An 11,120-nucleotide genomic window follows, 5' to 3' on the forward strand; every position below is an offset into this window, starting at 1 on the left:
CTATTCTAGGTAGGCCACACATTTGTTGCATATGGTCTGGTGTGAATCCTGTCTGGGTGGCCACCCGTCGAGGCACCAGATATGCATCAGATGAGTAAAGTTAATATTTAGGCATTCCCCGATTCATTATATGATTGCTTCACTATTCATACACTTGATTTCCCAACAAGATGTTAAAGCCATCATCTGAAACGCTTGGAGTAGGAGCAGTACAAGCATTAGCAGTTTTAACCACTTGTTTTGCAATTTGTTTCGCCTGAGTCCGTTTACATTTCCTGCATGTCATACATAACAATGTCAGGACAATTACTAACTGCACAACGACTAATACATGTGAAATCAGTCGGATCCATGGATGGATCTGTATATTTAGTCCCCAGTCCCAAATGCCATCCACCCATGTGGTCACCTTGATTGCACCGATGTCTTTCTTCAAATCCATATTCTGTTGTTGCAGAATATGGTACACCTTTTGGGAGAGCTGTATCTCCTTCCACAACTGCCTCACCTGTTTGGCAGTGGGGGTATAGGATACCCAAATGTGTTGATGTAGTTCCATAATCCATACTTGATGTCTTCAGACACTTGAAGAGAGGTAATATTAAACTGGTGTATGTCCACAAACTCATCGTGTCCAATCCGTAGCGGAACTGCTGGTGTGAAGCAGAACTCTGGACTGGGGATGTCTCAAGTTAGATTGGCATACTCAAACATCTCCAAGTTGGTCGTTACACAGTATTCGCCTTTGCCAGCGTATGCCACCTGGGTGGGCTTTGAGGCTGCGTCCAATGCCTCCATGGTGCAGTTAATCTCCATGCCTGTGTTATTGAAACCACATTGGGCTTGTGGGCTTTGGCTGATTGCAAGCGGGCACATGATGATGGCATGTCTGGTGACTCATCCTTCCAGCTTGGTACCCGTCCGGGTTCCTTTCACCATCACTGCATAAGGTAACATATTGTGGTAAGATATATGTATGCCATTTTTAATATACCAATATTTTGTACCTGGTATACCTCCCGCCCTTGTGTCTCCAGTGTCATCACCGGGACGACCAAAACTAAACCCAGGAACCACCCTCCAACCCCCCCGTCTGGTTTGAATTTGACCTGCGTGGGGTATACCCGTACCATGGCTCGGAATTGACAAACGGTCATATTGAGGCTACTTAAGAGATGGTTGGGCGTACCCGCCCCAGCGAATCAGGGTCCCTTTTAACTGTCGGTTGGTAATCCACAGGGGTACCTACCCCGCCTGTATCTGTTCCAAGTTTTCTTGGGTTTGCTCCACTATCCAATTCCCATATGTCCTGCAAATGAAATTTGCTGCTGCCTGATGTGAGGCATTGTATTCCTCTTTAATTAACTTATTTATAGTCTGCGCGTGTGTTTTTAATGCAGTAGCTATATTCTGGAGGTATACCTTTAACATCTGGTCCTCTTTTAACTCTTGGTCCTCATTCTTATTTTGCTCTTTTAAAATGGCTTTAATGTGGGAACCCAGGTCCCGGACCTTCTGATCGATGGTAGCCTGATCAATGGTGTTAACAACCGATGTGCCGGTGTTAAAGACCGTCGCTGCATCATTAACTAAAGACCTCTTACGTCACCATGCCCACCGGCTTTTCTGTCTGTATCTGCCTCTGCTACAGTCTGCGCCTTGTTTCAATACCTGTGTTAGAAGGCGTTGGTATAACTGTTGAGTTTGTGGTGAACACCAAGCAGGCAGGGTGGTGTTGGCCAGGTTCAGCACCACTGACACTAATTCATGACGCATATTATCATACAATATATCCCCAGTACAGGTGAACACCAGCCCACTAGCTGGTCCCTCTGTCATGGGGGGGGGGATGCAGGTCAGTGGCTCGAGCTCATGGAAACCACTGGGGGCGGGGTTGTGGGGGGGCACCCCAGTAGCTGTCAATCACAAGTGGTAGCCCGGGCTCCTCGTGCTGTTCTATAATCCTGACAGTTTGACGTCTCTCTAGGGTAGGCGTACATAAGGGGTCCCAACAGCACGCATTATTCTGGCAGCATATCCTGTCCTTTCTTCCTGTGATTTTACTGGTACAGACACCCTTGTGTGTTTTGTATGGACCAGTGGTCATCTCACATAAAAAGGGGGCTCCTGGCCAGTCGACACAGAACTCCAGGGCCGTGGTGGGTGTTGTTTGTTCGCCGAACAGTAACCCTATCATTCCCATGATAAGCCACCCCATCGTTTTCCTATACCACCACCAAGCATAAGGAGTCCAGTTCATTTAGCAGTCTCGGCACTAGCTTGTGGTAACTAGCAGGCTCTCTCCCTCCGACCCTCTGTCTCCGGCCCCCTTTCGATCTGTCCTGCTATTCGCCGTGTGCACAAGCCTCGGAGCGGGGTTAAGGCTACTTCATACGTGGTGTTGAGGCGGAGGCGGTGGCCTTGTAACAGTGGCTCAATGTAACTTACCTGACTTATCGTAATTCGGTGATGGTTAGGAGCCGTCGGACGGGAATGTGTGAAGACAGGTTGCACTGTCCTCCTTCGGCGGTAGGAGGGCCTATAAAAGGGGGTGGATATCCCCTGGGGAAGGTCCTCCAGTGCCGACACCAGCAGTTCCCAAAGAGCAGCTGTGTCCCGGAATCAGTCTACTCTGCGCGGGGTAGGGTAAATAAAAGATTCTGAGTTCTGTTGGGATGTGGAATGAGGGGTCCGGTTGTCCTACCACAAAAAGGAAATAATCGGAACTCTAGAGTCAAGGGGTGAGTTCTGAGGAAGGTTAGAGTCGTATAGTAGTGAGAGTTCACAGGATCTCTGGTTAAGTCGAAAAACTGGACCGTCGAAAGGTCGACATCCCCGGAAGTGGTGGCAGTACTGAGGTCGGGCTCACACATCTGTAAGAAAGGGACAGGTAAAATAGCAACCCGAAGAATCGACTTAGACCTTTGAAATTCGGTCCTGATCAAACATAGGGGAGAAAAGGCAGGTCAATACTCATTATTATTTCCTTTTAATCACATGGTCCCCATGAGATGGGGAAATCTCTTCCCCGGGCTCCATCACAGGCTTGGTCTGGCTCCAGTGTCTCCATCTTACATCCAATTTTTCCTGTAGGCAAACGGAGGTACTTGTACTTAGGAGGACCTGGAAGGGCACATCCCACTGTGGCTCAAAGGTACCTCGAACCGGTCCCTGAACCATCAACCACTGTCCTAACCAAGGGGGTGCTTCCCAAATTCCCCTTTGTCTCTTGGCATCATGTGCCTCCTGTAAGTGTTGAACCCGAAAGTAGTTGGCGTGATTGGCCTTGTTGTATCCATGTGTTAATAGAGACACGGAAGGCAGGAGTTGGTTTCACAGGTGTTTACTGAACAAAGTCTGGCGGTGAACTAACAGATACAAGACAATATACAGGCTTTTATAGCCCGAGTGGCCATTACCGGCATTACAGTACACGGGGGGCTTTTAAAGGCACATACACCACAATTCCTCCCCTTTTAGACAACCAGTACATAATATTTTAAGTAATCATTAAATAACATGTTACTAGAACAATAATCTACACATTGCTGCAGTTAATCAATTATAAGTCAGTCTCTCTGGAGGCTTCCTGACTCAGTCCGGATAACGCCTCGGTGGTGTAGTAGTTTCTGGTGGTGTAGTAGGTTCTTTTGGCAAGGTCGATTCAGCTTGAATGCCAGTGTCGGGTTCATCTGGTTCCAGTATCACCGGATCGGAGGTAGATACTATGGGTAGCAATACTTCATCATTAGGTGTATAGAGTTGTGGTGTAGGTTGTCCCTTTTCGGATGACTCTATGATCTGGTCTGCATGGCGCCTTATTATGCTATCTCCAATGTCCACGGTATACATCAGTGGTCCTAGCCGTGTGCAAATAGTTCCAGGCTGCCCTTTCTCGGTACGGTAGTCCCGGTAAAACTTGTTGACCTATCTGGAAGGTTCTAGTTGGCCTTTCATTCATGCCTTGAAATTGCCGGTTCTCCACGTCCCTTCTGATGTTTGGCTTGATCAAATCCAGCCGGCATCTTTGGCTTCTATTGAAGAACATCATGGCGGGAGTTTGGTTTGTAACTACATGTGTTGCATTCCTATATGCAAACAAGAAGTTATCTACCTTATGCTGAAGTTTTATGTCTTCATTACCCATGGCCTTCATGGCCTTCTTGAAGGTCTGGACAAACCTTTCAGCCAATCCATTGGTGGCGGGATGGTATGGGGTGGACGTGTAGTGCTTAACCCCATTGTTTTTTAAGAACTTCCTGAATTCTTCGGACACAAATTGCGGTCCATTATCAGAACAGATCTGTTCAGGCAGCCCATTCCCGGCAAATATGGTCCTTAATACTGTGATGGTTTTTTTCCGTGGTGGTGGAGGACATCTTTATTACCTCCGGCCACTTGGAGTGTGCATCCACCGCGATTAAGAACATTGAGTCCATAAATGGACCAGCAAAGTTGATATGTCCCCTTTGCCATGGAGATGAGGGCCACTCCCATGGATGTAGAGGGGCTTGTGGTGGGACGTTTTGGACCTTCTGGCATCCTAGACAGCTCTTTGTCATTTCTTCGATGTCTCCATTGATACCTGGCCACCACACAAACGCTCTGGCTAGGTTCTTCATTTTCACTCCACCCTGATGCCCCTCATGAAGCTCCTTTAGCACTTTATCCTGGAGTTTGGGTGGAATCACCACTCTGGATCCACACATCAAGGTTCCTCAGCACACTGACAGCTGTTCTCTTCTTTGCGAGAATGCTGGCAACAGTGGTTCACCAGGTGTTGGACATCCCTTCACCGTTAAATCGTAGACTCGTGAGAGTCGGGTCATTTCTCGTTTCCTTTTCAATGGTCGAATTTGTTACTGGTAGACATTCCACTATGGTCGAGTGGAACGTCTCCACTGGGTCCACTGTAGGTGCCTCTTCTACCGTTGGCAACGGTAGGCGCGATAAACTGTCAGCATTCCCATGCTGCTTTGATCCATTGTATTCTATGTCATATTGGTGTGCCCCTAGGAAAAGGGACCATCTCTGTAGCCTTTGCGCTGTCATAATGGGAAAGCCCTTTTCAGGGTTGAATATGGAGACCAGGGGTTGATGGTTAGTAAACAAGGTAAATTTTTGTCCGCGTAGGTAATGGTTGAATTTCTTCACTCTCCACACCAGCCTGAGTGCTTCCCTGTCGATCTGGGCATAGTTACGCTCAGCTGAGTTCAATGAGCGTGACGCAAAAGCTATCGGCCGCTCCGAGCCATCAGAGAATCTATGCGATAATACCGCTCCTACGCCGTAAAGGGATGCATCGCACGCCAGTCTAAATTGGCAGTGATGTGTTGTAATGAGCCAACACTTCCTTGGACGTGATCAAGCCTTTGCATTTATGGAAGGCACGTTTACAGTCTTCGCCCCATTTCCAAATTACTCCCGTTTGTAGCAGTGCGTTAAGAGGGTGCAGAACAGTTGACAAGTTCAGTAAAAATTTATGATAGTAATTTATCAATCCCAGGAACGACCTTAATTGTGAGACATTTTCAGGTGCTGGGGCTTTTATGGCCGCTTCAATTTTTTCAGGTGACTTATGCAACCCTTCTTCGTTAATTATATGGCCACAATATGATATTTGTTTCTGGAAAAATTCGCACTTGTGGCGATTTGCTCGTAAGCCCCGTTCTCTCAGCCTAGTGAGCACCTGCTCCAAATTGGCAAGGTGCTCGTTGTCGTTTTCTCCTGTTACAAGGATGTCGTCTAGGTAGCATTGAGTCCCCGGAAGCCGTTGCAGGACTTGCTCCATATCTCTTTGCCAGATAGCTGGAGCTGATGCTACTCCGAAAACCAGTCGACTGTACTGGTACAGGCCTTTGTGTGTGTTTATCTTGAGATACTTTTTAGAGGCCACCTCAACCTCCATCTGCCTGTGCCAAGTCAATTTTGGTGACACGTTTCACTCCGGATAGTGAGGGGAAAATATCTTCTATCCTCGGAAGAGGATACTGTACTGTGTGAAGGCCCGGGTTTACAGTCACCTTGAAGTCCCCACAGAAGCAAATTTTTCTCTGTTCTTCAGATTTATCATTAGTCAATGTTTTCTTCATGACCGGGACGATGGGTGTTGCCCACTCGCTCCAATCTACCTTGGATAACACGCCTGCCTTTTCCAAATTCTCCAGCTCTGCCTCGACTGCTGGACGAATTGCGTATGGCACCGGCCTTGCCTTAAAAATCTTGGGAATTGCCGCATCTTCCACTTTTATTGAGGCGGTGACTCCTTTCAAGGTTCCTAGTTCCTGTTGAAACATTTCTTTGGCGTTGGCCAAGATGTCTTTTAATCGTTCAGGTATGACGACATCATCATTTTTTTTCTTACTGGTCACCGTCAGTGCCTGAATGGAGAGCCAATCTAAACGTATCTTCCTGATCCATTCACGTCCTAACAGCAGTGGACCACCATCTTGCAGAACGTAAAAATACAACTTCTGTATTTCCTTGCCGTTGTATACAACAGGCACCCTTATTATCCCTCTGGGGTATACTTTCTGCCCCGTATATGTCTTCATGATAATGGATGTGTCTTTCAAAGGTATATGCGGAAATAGCCGCTCGTAATCCCGTCGACTTATGACAGTCAGAGCTGATCCTGTATCTAGCTCCATTTTAACTGGGGACCCCGCTATCATGAGGGTAACCCAAATGGTCTGGTAATCTTCTTTGGCAATTACATTGTGTAATTTGAGACAGCTTAGTCTCTTGTTTCCGGAGTTGCTATCGCTCTTCTGGTCTTCGGAGCTACTGTCCGTCATCATTTGTACCTTTCTGTACTTTTCCTTATTGATTTTTTTTCTGTCAGTGGATTTTTTGTTTCCAGATCGGCATACACGTGCAATGTGTCCAATCTTTCCGCTTTGCCTGCATGCTTTGTCCTTGAACCAGCAGTTCCTCTGGTCATGGGTGGATCTGCCGCAGCAATAACATCTCTCGAAACCCCGTGTCATTTCATGGGTGCCGAAGTCCTGTGGCTTTTGCTGTATCTCTGCAGCTCCACTTGCTGCTGCTTCATATGATACAGCCAAACTGAAAGCCTTGTCCAGTGTCAAATCTTTCTCAGAAAATAGCATTGTCTGTGTTCCTTCACTTAGGAGACGGCAGACGAATTTGTCTTGTAGAGAATCTGCTAGTCCTGCCCCGAATTGGCAGTGCTTTGACAGCTTTCTTAATTCGGTGAGGTAATCAGCATTACTTTCATTCTTGTGCTGATTCCTCCTGAAGAATTTGAATCGTTCCGCTATCAGCAGTGGTGTTGGGTATAAGTGCTCCTGTAGGGTATCAACAATCTCCTTAAAATTCTTGTCCATCGGTTTGGCTGGAGTGATTAAGTTTCGTAACAGCCCGTATGTCCATGCGCCCATCAGATTTAGAAGTACCGATGACTTTTTATCATCCTCTACTTCATTCGCTGTGGAATATACCTCCACTCCTTCCACATATGTGGTCAAATCCTCCATATTACTATCGAAAGCATTAATATTGCCAGTCTTAGGCACCCTGAAAATCAAAAATGGCGCCTCCCGCGTTTCCTTTCTTCCCTGCCGAGAAAAAATGGCGCCTCCCGCGCTTTCCCGCCGCTGCTGCTGACAACGCTGTTCCCCGCGGTTTTTATTTACACAGATATTTTTAATAGTTGGAGACTCGTTCCCGCCGGACTCTCTGGGACTTTTCCCTCCCTCTGCTTGGTCCGACCGCCGACCTGCTTTGCAGCGCCGACCATCTCCTGAGTGCTCCACCCTCCATCTCTGTTTGCCTCCGCCTTCCGACTCGCTGCTCGGCCCTGCTGCAGAGCCACCCAATCGAGCTGCAGCCCGCTGCCCTGGAAGGATTACTACAGTACCTGCCACCAGCCCGGCTAGCTGGTGAAACCACAGAATTTGTTTTTTCTTCGACCTTCGTCTGAGGAATCGATCTCCTTGAGGTGCCGCCTAATTGCAGGTAAGTCCGTTTCCAATTCGTCGCCACTATTGTATCCGTGTGTTAATGGAGACACGGAATGCAGGAGTTGGTTTACAGGTGTTTACTGAACAAAGTGTGGAGGTGAACTAAAAGATACAAGACGCTATACAGGCTTATATACCCGAGTGGTCACTACTGGTATTACAGTACACAGGGGCTCTTAAAGGTACATACACTACAGTAACGAGACAGAATTAATTAAAAATGTCCCAGTAAAGGATCCCCTTGGAATGAGTGACCATAACATGGTTGAATTCCATATTCAATTAGAGGGTGAGAAGGTTGGATCTCAAACAAGCGTGCTAAGCTTGAATAAAGGAGACTATGAAGGTATGAGAGCGGAATTGAGTAGAGTGGATTGGGAAAATAGATTAAAGGGTAAGACGATACATGATCAGTGGTGTACATTTAAGGAGTTATTTTACAACTTCCATAAAAAATATATTCCACTGAGAAGGAAAGGGTGTAAAAGAAAAGACAGCCATCCGTGGCTAAGTAAAGAAATTAAGGATAGTATTCGACTAAAAACAAGGGCATATAAGGTAGCCAAATCTAGTGGGTGGATAGAGGATTGGGAAAACTTTAAAAGACAGCAAAAAATAACAATAAGATTGATTAAGAAAGGGAAGATAGATTATGAAATTAAATGAGCAAAAAATATAAAAACAGATTGTAAGAGGTTTTATATTTATATCAAAAGAAAAAGGGTGGCTAAAGTAAATGCTGGTCCCTTAGAGGATGAGACCGGGAAATTAATGGTGGGAAATATGGAGATGGCAAAAACACTGAATATTTTGTATCAGTCTTTACAGTAGAAGACACTAAGAATATTCCAACACTGGACAAACAGGGGGCTATAGGGTGGGAGGAGTTAAACACGATCAAAATCACTAAGGAAGTGGTAATCAGTAAAATAATGGGTCTCAAGGCGGATAACTCACCGGGACCTGATGGCTTACATCCTAGGGTTTTGAGGGAAGTGGCAGTAGGGATTGTGGATGCATTAGTAATAATTTTCCAAAACTCATGGACTCAGCAAAGGTCCTGGCAGACTGGAAAACTGCTAATGTAACACACTTATTTAAAAAGGGCAGTAGACAGAATGCTGGAAACTATAGACCGATTAGCCTAACATCTGTGGTAGGTAAAATTTTGGAGTCCATTATTAAGGAGACAGTAGCAGGACATTTCGATAATCATAATTTAATAGGACAAAGTCAGCATGGTTTTATGAAGGGGAAGTCATGTTTGACAAATTTGCTGGAGTCCTTTGAGGAAGTAACGTATAGGGTGGATAAAGGGGAACCAGTGGACGTTGTGTATTTAGACTTCCAAAAGGCATTTGACAAGTTGCCACACAAAAGTTTATTGCTTAAGATAAAAAATCACGGGATTGGGGGTAATATTCTGGCATGGATAGAGGATTGGCTATCTAACAGAAGGCAGAGTGTTGGGATAAATGGTTCATTCTCAGACTGGAAATCAGTAACTAGTGGTGTTCCGCAGGTGTCAGTGCTGGGTCCCCAACTCTTTACAATCTATATTAACGATTTGGAGGAGGGGACCGAGTGTAACATATCAAAGTTTGCAGATGATACTAAGATGGGAGGGAAAGTAGTGAGTGAGGAGGACATAAAAAACCTGCAAGGGGACATAGACAGGCTAAGTAAGTGGGCAGAGATTTGGCAGATGGAATACAATACTGGAAAGTGTGAGGTTATGCACTTTGGCAGGAAAAATCGTAGAGCAAGTTATTAACTTAATGGCAAGAAACTGGAAAGTACTGAGTACAACGGGATCTGGGGGTCTTGGTGCAGGAAACTCAAAAGGTTAGTATGCAGGTGCAGCAAGTGATTAAGAAGGCCAATGGAATGTTGGCTTTCATTGCTAGGGGGATAGAGTATAAAAATAGGGAGGTATTGCTGCAGTTATACAAGGTATTGGTGAGACCGCACCTGGAATAGAGCATACAGTTTTGGTGTCCATACTTAAGAAAGGACATACTTGCTCTCGAGTCAGTACAAAGAAGGTTCACTCGGTTAATCCCGGGGATGAGTGGATGGACATATGAGGAGAGGTTGAGTAGATTGGGACTCTATTCATTGGAGTTCAGAAGAATGAGAGGCGATCTTATTGAAACATATAAGATTGTGAAGGGGTTACTATGCCGTGTGAAGGACCGGGTTTACAGTCACCTTGAAGTCCCCACAGATGCGAATTTTTCTCTGTTCTTCAGATTTAAAGCTATTCAACGTTTTCTTCATGACCGGGACGATGGGTGTTGCCCACTCGCTGCAATCTATCTTGGATAATACGCCTGCCTTTTCCAAATTCACCAGCTCTGCCCCGACTGCTGGACGAATTGCGTATGGCACTAGCCTTGCCTTAAAAAAACTTGGGAATTGCCACATCTTCCACTTTTATTGAGGCGGTGATGCCTTTCAAGGTTCCTAGTTACTGTTGAAACACTTCCTTGGCGTTGGCCAAGAAGTTTTTTAATCGTTCAGGTATGACGTCATCCTCAGTTTTTTTTCTTACTGGTCACCGTCAGTGCCTGAATGGAGTGCCAGTCTAAACGTATCTTCCTGATCCATTCACGTCCCAACAGCGGTGGACCACCATCTTGCAGAACGTATAAATACAACTTCTGTATTTCCTTGCCATTGAAAACAACAGGCACCCTTATTTTCCCTTTGGGGTATACTTTCTGCCCCGTATATGTTTTCAAGTTAATGGATGTGTCTTTCAAAGGTATATGCGGAAATAGCCGCTCGTAATCCCGCCGACTTATGATGGTCAGAGCTCATCCTGTATCTAGCTCCATTTTAACTGGGGACCCCGCTATCGTGAGGGTAACCCAAATGGTCTGGTAATCTTCTTTGGCAATTACATTATGTAATTTGAGACAGCTTAGTCTCTTGTTTCCGGAGTCGCTATCGCTCTTCTGGTCTTCGGAGCTACTGTCCGTCATCATTTGTACCTTCCTGTACTTTTCCTTATTGATTTTTTTCCTGTCCGTGGATTTTTTGTGTCCAGATCAGCATACACGTGCAATGTGTCCAATCTTTCCGCATTGCCTGCATGCTTTGTCCTTGAATCAGCAGTCCCTCTGGTCATGG

The 11,120-nt window shown here is 45.9% G+C and overlaps 1 pseudogene; it reads right to left on the reverse strand.

The window, feature by feature from the left end:
* On the reverse strand, positions 1 to 939 carry LOC147092661 (uncharacterized; annotated as a pseudogene).
* Positions 940 to 11,120: the final 10,181 nt, after the last annotated feature.

The sequence above is a fragment of the Somniosus microcephalus genome, unplaced genomic scaffold, assembly GCF_052327205.1.
Source record: "Somniosus microcephalus isolate GS21.2 unplaced genomic scaffold, FLI_Smic_1.0 unresolved_chr2, whole genome shotgun sequence".
Taxonomy (NCBI): Eukaryota; Metazoa; Chordata; class Chondrichthyes; order Squaliformes; family Somniosidae; genus Somniosus; species Somniosus microcephalus.